Source organism: Tenrec ecaudatus, chromosome 5 (assembly GCF_050624435.1).
Source record: "Tenrec ecaudatus isolate mTenEca1 chromosome 5, mTenEca1.hap1, whole genome shotgun sequence".
In the NCBI taxonomy this organism is placed as follows: Eukaryota; Metazoa; Chordata; class Mammalia; order Afrosoricida; family Tenrecidae; genus Tenrec; species Tenrec ecaudatus.
This window is the reverse complement of record NC_134534.1, coordinates 150679527-150697889: the sequence shown is the minus strand read 5'-3', so window position 1 is coordinate 150697889 and position 18363 is coordinate 150679527. Positions and strand designations below refer to the sequence as shown.

The following is an 18363-nucleotide window of genomic DNA, read 5'->3' as shown; positions in this document are numbered from 1 at the left end:
GACCTCAGAAGAAGGGCGAGGGATGTCATCAGCTGGCCTGGTGCCTCTCTCATCCCCTTTTCTCAGTGGTGCTTGCTCCCTGCACCTTCTAAGGTCTTACCTCGGCCAAAATTATGCTACCCTTCCCTTAGCAGCATAACATTCGTACTGAAAAACCCTCTTCGTTTCCCATGTGTCCCGCTCCCCGTGGTACAGTGCAGGGTAGCTCGGCTGTGTAGGCACACTTGATAGCCGCACCCGTGGCAGACATGACTAATCCACCCCAGTCTCCATGGAGCCACATGCCCACCCAAACATGTTTCCAGGCTCTGAGTTCAGGGAGCTTGTCCACTGTCATGTTTTGTACTGGCCAGAACAGTGCATGGCGTGCAGTAGAGACCCAGGAAATTGTTGACTGATGGTTCCTCCCGGGAACAGTCACAGCCAGGAACTCGGTGTGAGCTGCTGATGAGATCACCCAGCGTCAGCGCTCACTGCCGGCCTTTTGTGGCTTGGGGAAGAGGCTCAGGAGCCCTGGTGGTGCTATGGATTAAGCATTAAGCTACTCACCACAAGGTGTGTGGTTCAAACCTGCTGGCTACTGTGCAGGAGGGAGAGAGAGCTAAAACGGTCTGTACAACCTCTAGACACCCCAAGGAGCCCTTTTACTCTGTCCTGTAGGGTCTCTGAGCCCTCGTCCTGGGTGGGGAAGAGGCTTAAGGGCAGGTACTGAGATTTAAAAAGAGGAAGAAGAGCCCAGAGACCTTCTCTGTCCTCCCTCTGTCCCCTTGTCTCTTGTCTGCTAATCCCAATAGAACTGCTCCCTGAGTGGTGAGATCTTGGAAGATAAGGAGCCTTTCCCAGGTTTTTACAGTTTTAGTTTCTGGGGAACCTGGAGGCCCTCGAGTCTGCCACAAGTGGCTTTGATGGTGGAATGAAAAGTCAAGGTGACCTGCCTTCCCTTCCCTCATATTCTTTCCCAAATCCCCCCAAAACACAAACAAACAAACAACAAAAACCAAAAAGGACCCTTGAGCAATCATGGTGACTCAGCAAAGGTGGAGCATTCTTCGGTGGCTCACACTGGAGCCTCTGCCCAGCTGGAGAACATTACCTTCTACAAGAACCTGGCCACGTGGGTCTCCCACCAACGCCTCAGCTAGCCCCGGTGTCTCTTTGAGCTTGTGGTGGGGCAGGCCAACGACAGGCTTGGTCTCCTGATTGAGTTAGGGGGGCTGTCAGAACTGGGGGTAGCCAGACAAAGAACTGTCCCTATGTAGCTGTGAGCTGGGCCCTGTCCTAGCCTCTAGAAAAGTGGTATGGGGGAGTGCAGGTGAGGGCGAGTCTACACATATGTCTCGGTGTGTGCGTGTGTGAGCATCTGGGTCTGTGTGTGACACTGTATACGGATGCCTTTATGTGACTATGTGCCTGCGCGTGTGTGCGCATGTGTGTGTGTGATCATGTGGGCCTGTATGAGGCACTGCATGCGTGCACATGTGTGCTTTATGTATGTCTCTGTCTGTAAGGATCGGAGGCTTCGTGAGCGTACGTGTATGTATGTATGAGTGTGCATGCATGCATGCGTGTGAGCTGGAGGGTCTTGGCTTTGCTGGGCCCCTCCCCCACGCGTGCTAAGTGAGGCGTTCACAGCTACTCGGAGTCCTTACTGGGGCCTTCCTCTCCTTTGTTCCATCTCTTTGCAGCAGGTCAAGAACAGCCGTCCTTTCTGAGGAGACGCAAAATGTAAGTGGCTCTTTGGCTTTTCCTGCGGTCGTGCTGCCTCACTCCTGTGGGGGGGGTCACCTGTGATGGGAGCCCCAGGGAGAGAGGACAGAGCCCCCAAGCCTGCCCACTCAGCTCTGCCTACTCAGACCCCATGTTCAGCTCTGCCCATGCAGACCCCGTGTGGGAGGTGGCCCAGCCAAGAGACGCGGCCCTGCTTGTGGAGTCTTAGTCTCGGCCCCGCCGTGCCGCTCCCCAGAGCCACCCTGGACAAACCCCCTTTTCTCTTTGGGGTGACTCCTCATTGGCACAGTGGATGACCACACCAGTCTCGGACCTGTGACTCCGAGGATGGGGGAACCACGCTGGTTTCACAGGTGTGAGAGGGTGACCCTCGGCCCTGGCGGAGCACAGACAAGATGCTCTGAGAATTGGGGCTGATTGGCTTTGTTTTTCATTGAAAATCCTCAGAAAAGTTGCAGGAATAGTGGTGACTCGAAGTCCTTCCATCACAAGTGCTTTGTCTCCCTCTACACGGTGCCATGTAGGTAGTCACACATCTCATGCTCCCTTTTTTGCTGAGTCACTGGGAGGTAAGTCACGGGCCCAATGCCCCTTTGCCCCCAGGCCTTCTGCAGGTATTTCATAAGCACAAGGCCATTCTCTTACGGAACCCCAGCCACCATTATCAGCCCCGGGACATTTGACATTGACATACTTCTGCTGTCTAATCTGCAGGCCTCAGTGACATTTGGCCCATTGCCTCCCGTACGCACAGCAACCCCGTGGGCCCCCCAGCTCAGGATCATCATGGGTTTAAAGGCATTTCATAGGATAGGAACCTGACCATTCTGCAGCCAGCACATTCACCCTGATGGTGAGTGATGTCATGGGAACTGTGGTGTTAGAGAAGGTCCCCGTCATTCGGTGAGAAGTACATTTTATGACAGGTCGTATCACAAGCTGTCACACACCTCATCCCAAGCATCCCTCAGCAGCACGGTGCCCACCATCTGCGCTGCTCTGTTCCACGAACAGGACAGCCTTGACCGTGTGCTGGTGTTACAGCCCGGGGGTGGGGGCTGGGGTCTGCTCTTGAAGAGCTTGGCTGTACTGGGCAGACATTTGTAGGGGGGAAGGGAATGTGTGCCCGGCCATGTTCCCAACGGTCCAGGGAGAGGCACAGGTGGGCTAGGGGGTTGCTTTTCGAGCCAAGGGAATCCCCGGGTGTTGCAAATGGAGAGAATACACTTGACTGCTAACCTACAGGTTGGTGGTTCAAAGCCTCCCAGAGGCTCCTTCGAAGAGAGAGAGGCCTATCAGGATCACGGGAAGGGGGGGCGGAACCAGCTATTGAAAATCCCAGGAAGCACTGGGGTCGCCGGGCATCAAGTCAGCAGCTGCGTTTCCAAAGCCACGGCAAGAAGAGCCACCCTCGGTCCATAGCCTGAGTCGTCGGTCATGTGTTCTTCACCTCCTGACGTCGACCGTGGAAAATCGGTTAGGCATGTCCCGGTGTCTGCCTCCCGGAGCAGCTGTTGAGTGGGTATGAGAAGGACTCGCCACGTCAGCCTCCTGAGTCATCGTGACCCTCCCCACCGCCAGGCGTCATGCTCACTGAGGGGTCTTGACCGCCAGAGGGGCGCGCTCCTGGTGCTCACCGCAGGGGGCCCATGCCTGTGAGCTGGTTTCATCCTACAACCCAGGGAAGAGGGTGCTTCCCCCTCCATCCCGCACAGTGACACAGAGGCAGCTAGTGGGTGCTCACAGGGGGTACCAGGCCCTGCTGAGCACGGACACCTGCTGTCCTCCTCGTCACCTTGGATGGGGTCCACTGACACTGTCTCCATGGTCTCGGTGGGGAAACTGAGGCACACAGAGATGAATGGACGTCCTCAGGGGCCCACAGCTGGGGAGGATTTGAGCCCCGATGGGTCTGACCGTGGTGTCCACACTTGCCCAGCCAGCGCCCTGCCCACCCCCTAGGCCTGGCTGCTGGTTAATAAGTAGCAGAGGGCAGCCGGGGAATGAGGCGCCTGCTGCTGAGAGGCTGGAATGTGACTTCTGCTTCCAGATAAAGACAGTCTTGTGCAAGAGGCCCCAGCCCCCACCCAGCCTGGTGGCTTTATAGGCAATAAACAGAGGCCAGCCACTGTTCCTCTTTTTCAAGGCTTGCTTACCGGCGGCCTTGCACTTGGGTGAGAGCCCATTTCATGGGCCAGGCAGCTAAGGCTGAGAGGTGGGCTTGCTTTCAGGCCGGACACCTCCTCCAAGCAGTCCTCTTGGTTTATTCTTTTCTAGAAGGCCTCCCTGGCTCCCTGGCCTGGCAGACCGTGAGGGTGAGAAGCGGGGGTTTCTGGAGGATGAAAGGGTAGAAGCAGCTGCCTCTGAAGTGTGAGGATGCTGCCTTTGCTCCTCCTCCTTGGGCGTGGGCTGCTGGGTGCCTCTGACCTTCAGGCTTCCCTCTGAGGAAGAGGGTGAGCTTGCTCATGAGGCCCCTCCGGGGTGGCGCATCGCCAGATGGAGATGCTGAATGAGAGAAGTTGCCAAAGTGTCTTAGCCATGGAAGTCCTCTAGAGAAACCAAACTAGCGAGGCATTGGCTCGTGCCCTCGGGGGCCTGGGAAGTGCAACCCGCAGGTCAGGTGAAAGGCTGATGTCCCTGGCCTCGTCCATGGAAAGAACCAAGGGTGGGGCCGTTTGGTCAGACTCCATAGTCAGAAGGCAGAGGACACCCCAGGGACACACTCCCTCTTGACCCCCTACGGTCTCAGCTCACGGGGTGAGAGAGACCCACGTCTAGATTTAGTCACCTGTTATCGACTCAAGCCCAGCCATGATCTGTGAAAATGGTGCATCCCTGTTTCGCTCCATTGCCCACAGGATCCCTTATGAATTGGAACTGAATTGATGGCCCCTTCCACCCCCCACTGCAACTGCTACTTCATAATAGCAACTAGTGTCTGGTCAAAGGCTCCCTTGATGGGGGACTGGGCTGCCATTGAGCTTCTCACCCCAAGGTCAGTGGTTTGAGCCCAACGCTCTCTCTTCAGGAGAAAAATCAAACCATCTACTCCGTCAAGATTTATCGTCTCGGAAACCCAGAGGGGCGGTTCTGTCCAGTTCTACTCTGCCCTCACTGACCACCTGGCTTCCCTTCCTCTCTCGGGTTCCAGAACTCTCTGGAGGGCTCACAGAGCTCGCAGAAAGTGCTGTTCATGCGATCAGTTTTATGGTAGCAAAAAGGATGTACAACGGGATCAAACCGATAAGAGGTGCATGGGCGAGGCCCAAGTAATTCCCAGTGTGGAACTTCCGCATCACCACAAGGGCATCCTCTTTCACCAACAAGGAAGCCTGGGAAGCATCCGGGCCTGGGACTTGAGCTGCTTTCCTGACCGCTGTTGTGATTGATTATGTCAGCACCCGGCCCCGCCCCCTCCTCTGATCATGAGGTGGGTGAGAGGCTCTCTTCCGGTTACCCTCCCCGCATGAGCGCAGCCCTCCAGGCCTAGATACAGACTGCCATCGAATTGATTCGGGCTCCCAGCAGCCTTATGGGACAGGCAGACATGCCCCGGTGGGTGTCCGAGGCTGTCAACTCTACAAAGAGTTAAGATCTTCATGTTTCTCCCTCAGGGCGGCTGCTGGCTCCGAACTGCTGACCTTGTGGTTGGTTGGCAGCCCAACTCATAACCACTATGCCACCAGGGCCCCTCCTTGGTAACAAGGGTGTTTGAAATGCTCAGGAATTTCCAAGGGTTCAGAGTAATCTCTGAAGTACAAATTATTTGACGTAAACGTTACCCCATATGTACACACAGAGAAACATATTCATAACAAAACAAGCAATAAGTATAACAGAGTCTTCACGCCTGGAACGGGTCACATGGTTGGTTATGGCTGATATTTATAGTAACTTTTTTTTTTCCACTACCCATTCCACCTTCCATTTGCCCTTAGCACGCACCTCAGCTGATCAGAGTTCTTAGCCTGGTGAGTGATCCAAACTTTCAGCCCTGAAGGATCTTAGACCGTTAATACTACTTGGTGCCTGGATTATTAGGTATGATTATGTAGGAGCCAGCCAGGACACTTGTTCCCAACAAGAGCAGCCCCTATCGTGGACAGTCCATGGAGCTGGGGGCTGCCATCTGTGTGACCCACAGGGGAGTCACACTGAACCTTTCTAAGCCTCAGCTTCGCAACCTGCAAAATGGAGCAATAACTCAATTCGAAAGACAGCCACAGCCTCGTTGTTTTGGTGATACAATTTTGAGGCCTGAGAGAATCGGTGCCAAGCACCCCCATACACTCTCATTCCTCCCAGGTGGGACCCAGAGAGCAGCGTTCCGTAGCTAACAAGAGTTGGCTCCAAATGTCTTGGGACTACATCCCCAAAGTACATCTACAATCCCCCCTCCCCCCATACTCTTTGGTTCCTGGGATAATTTAGGGAGGAGCCTCCAGGGTTGGCCTGTGGCCTTTCTTGGGGCTTAGCCCCCATCCTCCAGCAGGGGTGTGAACTTGGGCACCAGACTTTTGGCTTCTGATGTCCTGAAGGCCTCTTCCATGAGAGTGCCAATGTCCTTCCATCCTGGAAAGGGCCAACATCATTATAAAACAATACTGTTTGTTTGCCCTGATTATAAAAGTTATACATTTAGTATAGAAAAACTGGGAGGCCAGGACACAGCTAAAGGAAGGGAAAAAAATTAATTCATCTTCCTCCATCCCAAGATAACCACGGTGAAGTTAAACTGTGGGTGCAGATAAAGAAATAAAAATGTCCTTGTCCAAGTTTAGCTCACAGAGTACATACTTAGTTTGGGGAACAAGGATCGGCAAACTTTCCCTCCAGGGCTGGATTGGGCCTATGGGTCATGTGGACTCAACCTGGTTGGGGAACCAGGTCTCAGTACTATGCAATTAAATGGGGGTGTGTGTGTGCTGTGTCCCAATAAGATTTTATTAGCAAAACCAGGCCCCCTGAGTTTGGCCCAGAGACTGCGGGTGTGCGGATCCTGTGGAGAGGCTGTATGAGAGTGAATCGTGTAGGTAGACCATGTCTTTCATCTCAGTGAGGAGAGCCTGGCAGTTTCTCTTCTTTGGAAACCACTCAGCAATGACCACCATACACCATACACCTTGACTTGGCCAAGAACCAAAAGCAGGTACACATTTTAAGATTCTGGACCAAGGAGTCCCATCTGGACACTTGTTGTCCAGGAATTGCTCTTGTAGTAGTCGTCCTACGGAATTTCCACTCCCACCTGCCGCGAATGGCACTGAGAACACACTGCTCCTCTCCAGCTCCCCTCCCGGCCCTGCCTTCAGAGCTTTAGGAAGCAGACTATCAGGTTGCCCAGCACCAAGGAGCACCTCCCAATCCTCCAGCCAGCCTCATTTGGGGGAGGAAATGGTCATGAATGCTCGACTAGACTTGGCTGGGAGGGGGAGGACCTGCCCTTATGGGCGGATCTTCGTGATGAAGATGTGGGGCTCCCTTGTGTGTGGGTATCAGTCAGCCTTCTTCCCCCTGCTGTGTGGCTCTGAGCACATCACTCTGGAGCTCTGCGTCCTCTGTTAAAATGGTGTGATCTCAAATCCGTGAGGGTTGGGGAACAGAACTGTGAACGGTCTCAGGATTGTGACCGGACAGCTAGCGATCCCTCCGTAAATGGTCGTCCTTGTTCTTGTGAATCCTGTTGCCGGGACACTTGTTATTTTTGACACGCCCCTCTCAGAAAGTCCAGATCTATAGACAAGAATGCCATCTATATCGATTCCCTCCCCCACCCCCCCTCCGGCTTAGTACTTGCATCCTCTTGCTAAAGTAGCTATTGGTATCACTGTTACAGAGCACACTGAGGCTCAAAAAGGCAGACGATTGAGGTTAGTCGTGTGTCCGGACAGGACAGACAGGAGCCTGAGTTTGAACTGGCGTCTCTGGCTTGTAGTCTCCCAGGGCCTCCCAGTGTGCAGAGGGAACAGTCAGCTCCTCTCCTGTGGTCTTCCTTGTGGTTGGAAAACTTGGGCCTCCGATGAGAGATGACTCCTTGGGTGGATCTTCCTGTCCTGGCTCTCAGCCTGAACAGGGGTCTCATGGGAATTTCCAAGGAGAGGGTTGCTGTGTTTTTTTCCTCCAGAAACTGACCGGGCCTTTTAGAGACCAGAGTAGCCCCTGCAGTGTGAAACCTGAGAGAGGCTTCTGGAAGGTATTCCCAACTGTTCGTCTGTCCTTGGCCAGCAGAAACTGAGGTTCCAACACGGAGCTTCCTGGATCCCCTGGGGACAGACAGCCTCCGTATTTGGAGGCACCAGCTCCTCCTTGGGACACCCCTGAGGAAAGGTGTCTGAGAGTTAGTATTCAAACATAGCTAGCCAGAGAGCTCCTCTCTGATCCATCCGTTTCCCCTCCAACTTTCGGGGGACAAGTTGGGCACGTCACCACCCCTCTCAGGGCCCTGAGTTTCCTCATGTGTCAAACGAGGGGCCTGGATTCATTCGGTCTTGGAGCAAGTTTTCTAGGGGTATCAGTGCTGAGAAGGGACTGGAGATTCCATTTTAGCTGCGTGGCCAGTGTGAGTGGCCTTCCCTCTGGATAGTGCTCGCCGAGAGGACCCACAGAAGTGTTTGCGCAGCGAAGTCTGGCTGGCGTTCAGGAAAGCTTGGCGCCTCCCTCGGCCTGGCAGCTGCCGCTCCTCTGGTGGGGCTGCATACCAAGGCTTCCTACCCTCCTCATCCCAGTCTGAGGTGCTCTTAGATGGCCTGCTCGCCTGCCTTTCATTTCCCAGGCCTGTTCTTTCTCCCCTACACATGCCCTCTCCCTCCCCAGTTATGTCCTCTTCCCCCAGCGCCTCATCTCGCTGGGTCCTGCCAAGCTGACATGGTCCGAAGGGCTCACATCTCTTCCTCTTGCTGCCTCCTGACACAGTGAGGGCACGGGGGGCCTGTGCAGTCCTGTGCAGTCTTCAAGGTTGTCTTGTTGGCGTCTGTTGGCCCCACCCCTCAGTCATGGTCTTTTCTACACACACACACACACACACACACACACCCTTTCCCCCATCCCTGGCTGTCTCCCTGTTATAGGTTTTACCGCTTGTCCATTCACATACCCGAGGCTCAGGAAGCAGGTTCTGATGAGGAATCTGAGGCTGGGTCCAGATCAGGGGGAAGGTGCTGTGATTGATTAGCAATGTCTGTCAGGGTGACAGCGTAGGCAGAGGTGGTGCGTGGGCCATCTGGGGGACGTCCTTCAAGAGGGACACCTGCTTGGGAAAAACCACATGGAAACAGGACTGTGGTGAGTGTGGGGCATCCCTCAGGCAAGAGGCTTCTTGACGGTGGGAGGAACATTCAGTGGCACGCATTTTGCATCAGATCTAAAATACAGTGAAGTAGAATCTCCGTTCAGCAGCAGGTTGGTTTTCAGTTTCTGTACATCCCCTGAAGTGTTTGCCCAATCCGGCAACTCGAGTTCTAGATCCTTATTCACCCAGCTTCCAGGGAGGAAATGGTCATTCCCAAGGAAACCGTCAGGGAACTGTTTCTTCAGGATGGAGATCTTTCTTGTGACTCTCCAGTCTCAGTGGATTCTAGTTCTGGCCCTGCCACTTGGGATCTTTTTCCTTCGATTTATTGGGTCTGGTTGTGGCACAAGACTCCCGGGGGCAGAGTGGTTACAAGTGGGCATGAGAACCACAAGGCCCTTCTGTGGGAGAAAGAAGGCTTTTCTACTCCCATCGAGAGTTGTAGTCTTAGAAACTCACAGGGTCAGTTCCAACCTGTGCTCTAGGGTCTCTACCAGTGGGAGTCCATTCGGTCGCAGGGAGAGAGTTGGGATGCAAAGCTGCCAACTGAGCTCTGCTAGGCCCAGAGCATGGACATCACTTCCTTGTTTCCAGCCAGGAGGCCTTAGACCAGCGGTTCTCAACCTGTGCATCATGACCCCTTTGAAAGTCAAACGACCCTTTCACGGGGATTGCCCGATTCATAACAGTAGCAAAATGACACTGATGAAGTAGCAATGAAAATAATTTTATGGTTGGGGGTCACCCCCACATGAACAACTATTTAAGGGTCGTGCCATTAGAAAGGCTGAGAACCACTGCCTTAGATGCACGCTGGTGGCTGGCGCCCAGCAGGGCCGGAGTGATGCCACCTGCACCATGCAGTGAAAGAGACGGGCCTGCCGCTTCTCAGGGACACTGCCCCGTGGAGCCTCCCAGCCCTTTCTACACTTCTCCCCCAGGCCTGCTGCTGCCTGTGGGGTGACCTCACACTTGAATAAACCGCATCTTTACTCATTCAGCATTTAGTCACTTCACTGGTAGGTATTGATCTACCAGGGGCAGGGCTCGGGAGCAGGGATAGAACAGCAAGTGAGGTGCCCACAGCCTCGGGGAGAGAGAGGGCATAAATGACCGTGAACAAGTACTTAGCTGCAGCTGGGCTGAGGGTCCCAAAGACTCAAGGCAGTGTATATGTACACTAGGAAGCTGGACCTGGGCTGGGATTGACGGAAGGGAAAGGTCTGGCGCTTTGAGCCATTTCTCACAAACCTCTCGGCCTTCTCCACCTTCGCATCCATTTCTCTCCTGGTGTGAGCCTCTGAGGCTCAGAAAGGTGCAGTGACCACTGTCCTCAAAACCACCTTCCTGGTCCGCGGTCAAGAAGCCATCTGGCTGTGTGGTTTCATGCAAATCACATCTCCTGCTTGGGCCTTAGTTGGCCCAACTATAAAACGGGGAAAGTGGTCCCACTGTGCTCTCTAGCACGTATGTCAGAAAAGACAGTTGGTAGATTGGAAAGCTTGCAAGAGATGTTCCTTAAGTGATTGTCTTCTGAGGAACGTGCTTCAGGGGATGACGTAGTCATGTGTAACCGTCTGGACGCTCCGGAAGACCTAGGCTAGAAGAGACAAAAGTAGAGTTTGCGAAGATGGTCCAAGAAGCACCCAAGGTGGTCAGCCGAGTCTCAGTCCCGAGCCTCACGCGTCTTTGAGCTGGGCAACCTGGACCTGCACAGCCCTGCCGGGGTCACTCTGGCTGAGGAACCTGCCCCTAGGGGATGTTTCTGGGGAGAAAAATCAAGTCACCACACCTTCTCAAAGGTCACTGAGTGGAGGCCTTTTATTTCCCTTTGGCCTTTCTGCTTCAGGGCTGCATGAGTGTTTTCATCTCCCTTCCAGGCCTGCTGAGTTGGGGAAGGCCCAGGCCAGGACTCTGTGATGTCAGGGAAAGTTTGGGGAAAACCTCTAAACATTTGAAAATTAAGAGTGAAAGTCTGATCTAAACGTTACATACTTTTTTGCATTTCAAGGCAGGGTCTGGGGACCCGAGGTGAACAGCACCAGGTCCCAGGCCAGTAAGGCAACCTTGCAAACCGAGAAAAGGTTTGCAGCATCTGCTAGGTGGTGTCAAGGCAGGAAAACATGCTGGAAACGGTAGACACGTACAAAGGCCCAGAGGCAGAGTGAAGGCGTGCAGTATTCTGGATGTCACAGGTGGCCTGGCTTGGCAGGAACGTCTTGTTCACGGAGCGGTGGGCAGGGCAGAGGGGCTGGACAAGTCAGTAGTCTAGTTTGTGAACTGTTGGGTCTTGGTTCACTCTGGGGAAACAGCCTGGGACCAGAAGTCCGTTAAATGGCTTAATGGCTTCAAGTGGCCCTTCGAGGTGGGGGAGGTCTTCATGGTTTGGGTAACTGGCTTCTGCTCGGAAGAACAGACAAGCCCAGCCCTCACCTGAACAGGGCTGTAGGCGAAGCGCACAGTCCTAAGGGAGAGACACACTAATGAGATTTCTAACCTACTTCTGCTGACTCACGTGGTTTGGGGAGAATACAGGGGCGGGGGTGGGGGCGAGGTGGCCCGGGGTGGAGGTGGGTGGCAGCCCTGAAGAGCCCAACACCATTCGAGCCTGCCTGTGAGACACAGAACACCAGATGGAGGGGCCTGTTGACCGGGGTGTTTTGCCTGCGCAGTGGGTTTTTTCTGCCTCTCCCAGCACTTAGCGTGATGCTAGGCAGGGGCTTAGGCCGTGTTTGCTGAACTGCATGGAATGGGAGATGCTTGAGCCTTCCCAGGCAGGCAGGGGGGAGTTTCTCCTGGGAGCTGGCACTCGGGTGAGTTGCTGCACTTCCGGGTCCCTTCCCCTGTGTCGCACGGGACGGGATGGCCCATTTGACTGATGACCAGGAAGGAGCATTGCTGAGGTCATCCTGGCGGCAGGCAGGCTTTCCTTTCAAGGAGCATCTCCTCTTGAACGATGCTGCAGAAGCAGAGGCGTTAGGGAGCACAGCCTCGCAGGGAGGGGGTGGGGGCTGGAGGACTGAGAATAGGGCTGCGGGGTGGGTGGGGGGAGGGCGGTGAGGAGGGCCTGTCTCCTCTTCCACAGCGTCTGGGGAGGCTGTATGTAGAACTCGGCCGTCTGATTGACCAAATAAATAGATGAGTTCATTAAGAAGGACAGCGGCTTTCTTGGCTATTTATAATGGTGGCCTCAATCTTGAGGATCCTTATCTCCGGAAGGAAGAATGAAATGAGGGATCTGTTCAGGTGGCCCAGCCATCCACCGGGTGAATGAGCTGATTAGGTCCTTGGCTGCAGGGGGTGGGACACTTTGAGCGGAGCGAGGGGTCCAGGTGAGAAAGAATGTACCCAGGAAGCAAATGGGGGAAGTGCGACATGGGGGAGGGGTGCCCAGGGCAGGCAAGGAGGCGGCCACCACATTTGCAGAAACTGTCGGTCTGGGCTCCCCACCAACTCCCGGAGAGTAGCCACACCCTGGACAGGAGCTGGTTTAGCGGGAATTCCAAATGGTTCAGAGCTCCACTCCAATGGAAGGGAGCAGCGTTTCGTGGTGAAAGTGAGGCCTGGGCCCTCCTCATCTGCCTGGGACCAGGACTGTCCTGGCCGGTGCTCTTGCTGGGGGGTGAGGTCCACCGTTCCCTAGCCCATGAGGACGGCTGTCTCCACGGCTTTGATTAGAACCCTCCCGGGTTCACTTGTGAAATGACACCCCATTTCCTGCCAGCTTCAGTTTCCTCCTGCGTCATGAGGGGGTGGGACTTGATGATGTCAAAGATCGTGCTCAGGCCGTGCCCGGGGACTCTGGAGCCTGCCCCCTCCTGGCTGTGCCACTTTGGTCACCTGTCTTGACAGAAACCCCTACTCTGTCCTGTAGGGTTGCTGTGAGTCGGGATGGGCCCAGTGGCCACGAGTGTGTTTACTAATCAACAGCTCAAAATCTGAAAATACAGCCGTTTCCTTACCCTTGGCGCAATTAGGAGAATCCGTGAGTTACTAAGAAGGAAATGAGCACGTTCTTAGCACCAATTAAACCATTATTATTAGTTCCTGTCTTAGCATCTCACTGCCTGCCATTGAGTCATTTCTGCCACATAGGGACACCTATGGCAGAGGGCTCCGCCCCCAGCCTCCTCTTTGTCCCTCAGAGCTGCTGATGGTTTCAAACTGCTGACCTTGGAGCTAGCAGCAGCCCAACTCGTAACCCCTATACCTTATCGAGTGCTGCTGTATTAGAAAAAGAACCCATGGGCGGCTTTGACGGACAGAAGTTGAGGCTAGAAGTCCAAACCCTGAGTGCAGGCTCTAAGGCAGCGGGGCTCAACCTGTGGGTCATGACCCCTTTGGGGGTCGGACAACCCTATCACAGGGGTCGCCTAATGCATCCTGCATATCAGATATTTACACCACAATTCATAAAAGTAGCAAACTTACAGTGATGAAGTAGCAATGGAAATAATTTTATGGTTGGGGTCCCCACCACCCGAGGGACTGTATGAAACAGTCGAGGCATGAGGGAGGTGGAGAACTGCTGCTCTAGAGGACGGCCTTTTTCCCTGTTAGCTCTGGTCTCGAGCAACGTCCTTATTTCTCAGTTTCTGTGCCTGGGACTTCTTCCTGTGGCCTGCCATCTCTTACTCTGTTTCTGCTACTGGCTTGCTGTTAATCTCTTATATTTCATAAGTGAGGAAGTGCTTGGCCACTAATCCAGAGGTTGGTGGTTTGAATCCACCAGTCAGTCCACGAGTGAAAGATGTGGCAGTTGGCTTCCATAAAGATTTATGTCCTGGCGGGAAAGAAGAGGAGCCGATACCAAGGTCTCAAATAGAAAGTAAATGTTTAGACAATGATGGCGACATATGTATGAGTATGTTTGATACAATTGATGTATGGATTATAAGAAGAGCTGTAAGAGCCTCCAGTAACATGATCTCTTAATAAAATTTTTTTTAAAGATTTGCGGCCTGGGAAATATGACCACAATTCTGCTTTTCCTGTTGGGTTTGGTATGGCTCAGAAGAGATCCGACTCAAAACACCCTGCACTAAGCCCTGATCATTAAGGTCGCAACGACAACCATTCCCAAATGAGATTACAACCTTGGGCATCTAAATGAGGAATCACAGCACAGGATTTTTTTTTATCAAAACCATTTTATTGGGAGCTCATACAGATATATCGTTCCACAGTTCAATCACATCAAGCAGTATTGTACAATTGCTACCACAATCAGTTTCTTTTTTTTTTTACCACAATCAGTTTCAGAGCATTCTCTTCCTTAAACTCCTTGATATTGGCTCCCCTTTACCCCCACCCTCCCCCACTGTACCCCCAGGAACCCTTGTTCTATTTGATGTCTCTATAGGGTCATCAATCCCAGGGTTCATATACCCCCAAACAGAAAAACAATATAATAAAAATTCAAGAGGGTTACCCCAACGACAAAATACATCTGAGATAAACCCCAATATGAACAAAGTGTCCCTTGTCCCCACCCCCCTCCCAGAATTTGTTGAAAACCAGATCAGGCCCAAAGTGTATCAGAGAGGGGATCAACTGACAAGGTTTTTAACTGTTCAAGTCAGGTTCACCATTTTGATCTCCTATAGTCACCTCTCCAATGCACTCTATTAATAGCCACTTTCCTCCCATCCCTCTACGGATAAGGGGAAATCACCAGAGCCTTGGATCCCACAAATGTGCCATGGGCTCCAACTGTCATGCACACATAGCCTTCTGCAAATGGGATTCTCACAATTTAGGCTCTGATACAATTCCCTCCTTCGACTCCGGATTATGTGATTGATAATCCTTTGATCCCTGATGTTGGTGTACAGCACAGAATTTCAGAAGACCCACCCATAACCAAACCTACCCATTGCCACCAAGTCCCTCCCAGCCTCCAGTCCCTTCCAACTCTGTGGGTCAGTAGAACTGTTCCAGTGGGTTTCTCAGGCTTTCCTTTAAGCAAACTGCCTCATTGTTCTCCGGCAGTTGGGTTCGAACTGTCGACCTGTGGACCCTTTGAGTTGCATCCCCATGCGTAGCCCGCTGTGCCACCCAGGTTCCCTCCATCTCTTCCAACTAGTGTTCTAGAAAGTGCTCCGCACAGCGCCGGGCTCACCATGTCAGCTGCTGCCGTGATTACTACCGCAACCATTCGTGTTCTTCCAAGGAATTCAGAGAAACCGGAAAGTTAGAGAAAGTACTGCTATGGCGATAGTAAGCTGGGTCCTTCCTCATCCCTACCTGAGGGGAGAACTGCAAATGCCCCGGCGCAATCTGTGGCCGCTATATTTTGAAGGTCATGAAGGAAGAGACAAGGTTGATGGCTGCGCAGGAGCACTCTGTTCTGCGGAGGTCCAGCAGGGGCCGGGTGGGGTACCAGGGAAGGCCTCAGGACGAAGGTAGCGCTGGAGGGTGACGAAGCACAGGTGTGCCCACTCCAGGACCTCCAGAGCCTCCCCATGGGCAGCCTGTGCAATGAGAAGCCGAATTCCAGCCTTGTGACATCGCCGCCTGGCTTCCAGGAGTCCTGGGCCGCAGTGGGCCGCGGGCTGGGCTGCTCCCAGGAAGAGGCACAGTCCCGGAGCCATGTGGGACTGCTCTGCCTAGTGGGATAGGGTCCCTGTGGCTTCGAATTCATTGCCAGTGGCCTTGGGTTGGGGCTGCCTTGGGTGCCGCGCACATCTTTCCTCGTGGGGGTTTCTGGAGAGCCTCTAAACGCCCTCCTTCCTGAAGCCCTTTGGGCCGGCACCTCTTGGCCTGCAGTCGATGTATGCTGGGCCTCATCCAGTGTGCTTGCTCATTTCCTGGTGTCACGTGGTGTCCCTGTGGCTTGCCCCTTGACGGAACCACCTGGGCTGCCTTCTGTGACACGCCCTGGCAGGTCACTGACAAGTTACCCAGGAAACGGCGGCGGCGTTGACACATTCATCCGTGGGAAGAGGGGAGGGGAGCCAATGTGGGGGGTGGGTGGGGGGTGGGGGGACTTTCTCAGAAGCATCAGACTCAGAGCAAGTTATGGCTCCCCTTGCTGAGGACCACCTGCCTGAGTGCTCCCCAGCCAGCCCCCAATGGCTACTTCTGCTTTCCTGCCACCTGAGCCCACATTCTTGCTAGATGGAGACTCTCAGCCCCTAAGGCACCTGAAGGTAGGCGGCCGGGGGTGCAGGTGTGGGCGGCTCTTTAGCTCTTTAGCTGCTGAATGTGGGGGTGGATGGCTGGGCTGAGCTGCCATTCAGTGATCCAGGGAGGTTGGCCAGGACCTTTAGGGTCTCAAGGTTGCTGGCTTGAGGTCACAGCATAACATTTCTGCAGTAACGCTTGGTCTGGGGGAAGGGTGGGGAGTGGGGGGGGGCACTAGCCAGGCTACTTCCTGGTGGTTTTTAGTCACAGCTGCCCAGAGTCTCTGGCTTTGTTGGTAGGAGGTCAGCTGACCACTCTGCTCCAGGTAGCTGGTGTTCAGGCTCCTTCTGGCTGGCCTGGGCTCTATGTCCTACTTCCCTGCAGTCTTGGCGGCAAAGCCCCTTTCTGTCCCCAAGCCCAGCGTCCGTCAGTCCTCATAACATCCTTCTTACCACCCTGGGCAAAGGTTACTAACACCCTCTACCTGATCTGAAGTGCCCCCTCATCCTACCCCACCCCATCCCAAGGCTCTGTAAGGAGCAAATGGTGACATCGTGCTATGGTCCCCAGCACACATCCTCTTTCAGTCAGCAGGTGTCATGCCCGGAATCCCGCCTCACCAGGGCCCCTCGCCACCCCCATGCTGCTGCAGGGAAGTCCGTGTGAGCCCTTGGAAGAAGAGGAAGTTGGAGCTGAAGTGAAGCCACAGCTGGGAGGAGCGAGGCCATGGTGGGGGGTGGGGGGGGGTAGGCAGCCCTGAATGTTCTAGCTGGTTGACCAACATTTGAGTCTCGCCTGGATCCCTGCCCCAAGGCTTCCTTCTTCAGCTGCACAGGGTGACAGTGAGGTCCTGCAAAAGCAGCCGGCAGCCGACCCATTTCCAGTCGAGGTGTTGCTGGGTCTAGGGAGAAAGTTGATCCAGTAGGCTGTGTAAGCACCTACTAGGTGCCAGGTATCGCTCTAAGCATTCGGGGACATTAGTCCTCTCCCTCACCCCCAGGCCCCAAGAACAATTCCCTGTGGAAAGTTTTTGTAGATACGCTTTTTTATTGAACGCATTAGTTCTTTTTAGCCTCGGGACAACTAAGAGGTATGTGTGCATATTTGTATGCATGAAGATGTGCAGGCATGTGTATGTGCAGGCGTGCCTCCTGGGCTCTGTGAGCACGCCGTCAGCTAGTCTCCACCACAGCCCAGGGAAGAACAGACTGTGCCCTGGGCAGACAGTGGTCAGTGGCAGAGTTGGGGGTGCCCCTGGACCTGCTGTGGGCTCAGTGCATAGGGAGCTGGCATTTTAGGGGCAGGTGTTTCTCCTTTTGGGGAAGACCTTCGCTTCAGGGTGAAAGTGACTTTCCTCGTGGGGTGACGGTGGCAGGGGCCCTATACCCCAGGTAGCCCATCCCTGCCCTTGAAGGTGCTCCCAGGGCTGTTGCGGAGGATTTAAGCCTCCTTGGGGCCTGTTCGGCTAGGTGTTACTTCTCGTCAGGGTGGAGATGGGCCAGGCTTTCTCTGCACCCGAGGGGGAGAGGGACTCTGACAGGTGGCCCCTAGGATCAGAGCATACAGGCCTCCACACTCCCCTCCCCCCCCCCCCCCCCCGACTTCCCTGCCATTGAACAAATGGATGAAAGGGCGGACCTTATTCTGAGCTCAACTCCAGGCTCTGTCACTGTTTCCTAGGTAACCTTAGACTAGGGCATATCTTTTTTTCTGAGACTCAATTTCTTTTATCTGTAAAATGGGTGAAGGGCTACGGATCTAGAGAATTGATTATAAGGAACTGAGATAATAGGGATGATCAAGCCCTCTGACAAAGGGTGAGTGGCTAGTGGGTTAGGCTTAGACTTAGTGGGGCTGGTCCAGGTGAACCCTAGGCTGGCCCCAGCCCAGAGGTGGTTACAGTCCAGCAAAGAAGGCCGAACCAAATGGGTAGAAATGCACACATCTCCCCTAGCCAGGGATTATCCCCTTACATTTCACCAAGCATATCCTGGTCCCTTGGCATCCCCAGCCTCTCCTTCCTTGAAGATTCTCTTGGGGAGCCAATACAGATTCCTGTGCCCTGGCCCTGAAGACTCAGTTGGTAGGTCTGAGGTGGGCCCCGCTGCCCTTGAGTGGATTCTACTTCGTAATGGCTCCATGTAGGGTTTCTGAGACGGTCCATTCCTGACACGAGCAGAAAGCCTCATCTTTCTGCCCCAGAGCGCAGAGTGAGTTTGAAC

At 54.0% G+C, this 18363-nt stretch overlaps 1 protein-coding gene across 4 annotated transcripts in view; it reads left to right on the top strand.

Moving 5' to 3' along the window:
- Positions 1–18363, top strand: part of SLC6A6 (solute carrier family 6 member 6) — a 97712-nt gene that overhangs the window by 15780 nt on the left and 63569 nt on the right. Inside the window, exon 2 of one of the 4 annotated variants that reach the window (XM_075550080.1) lies at positions 1689–1725. The exons of 1 other annotated variant lie outside the window; for it this stretch is intronic. The gene's annotated coding sequence lies outside the window, so the exon portion shown is untranslated. Of the gene's footprint in view, positions 1–1685; positions 1726–2561; positions 2582–18363 lie in introns of those variants that run through there. 2 more of the 4 variants (XM_075550078.1, XM_075550081.1) reach the window with 2 other exon arrangements.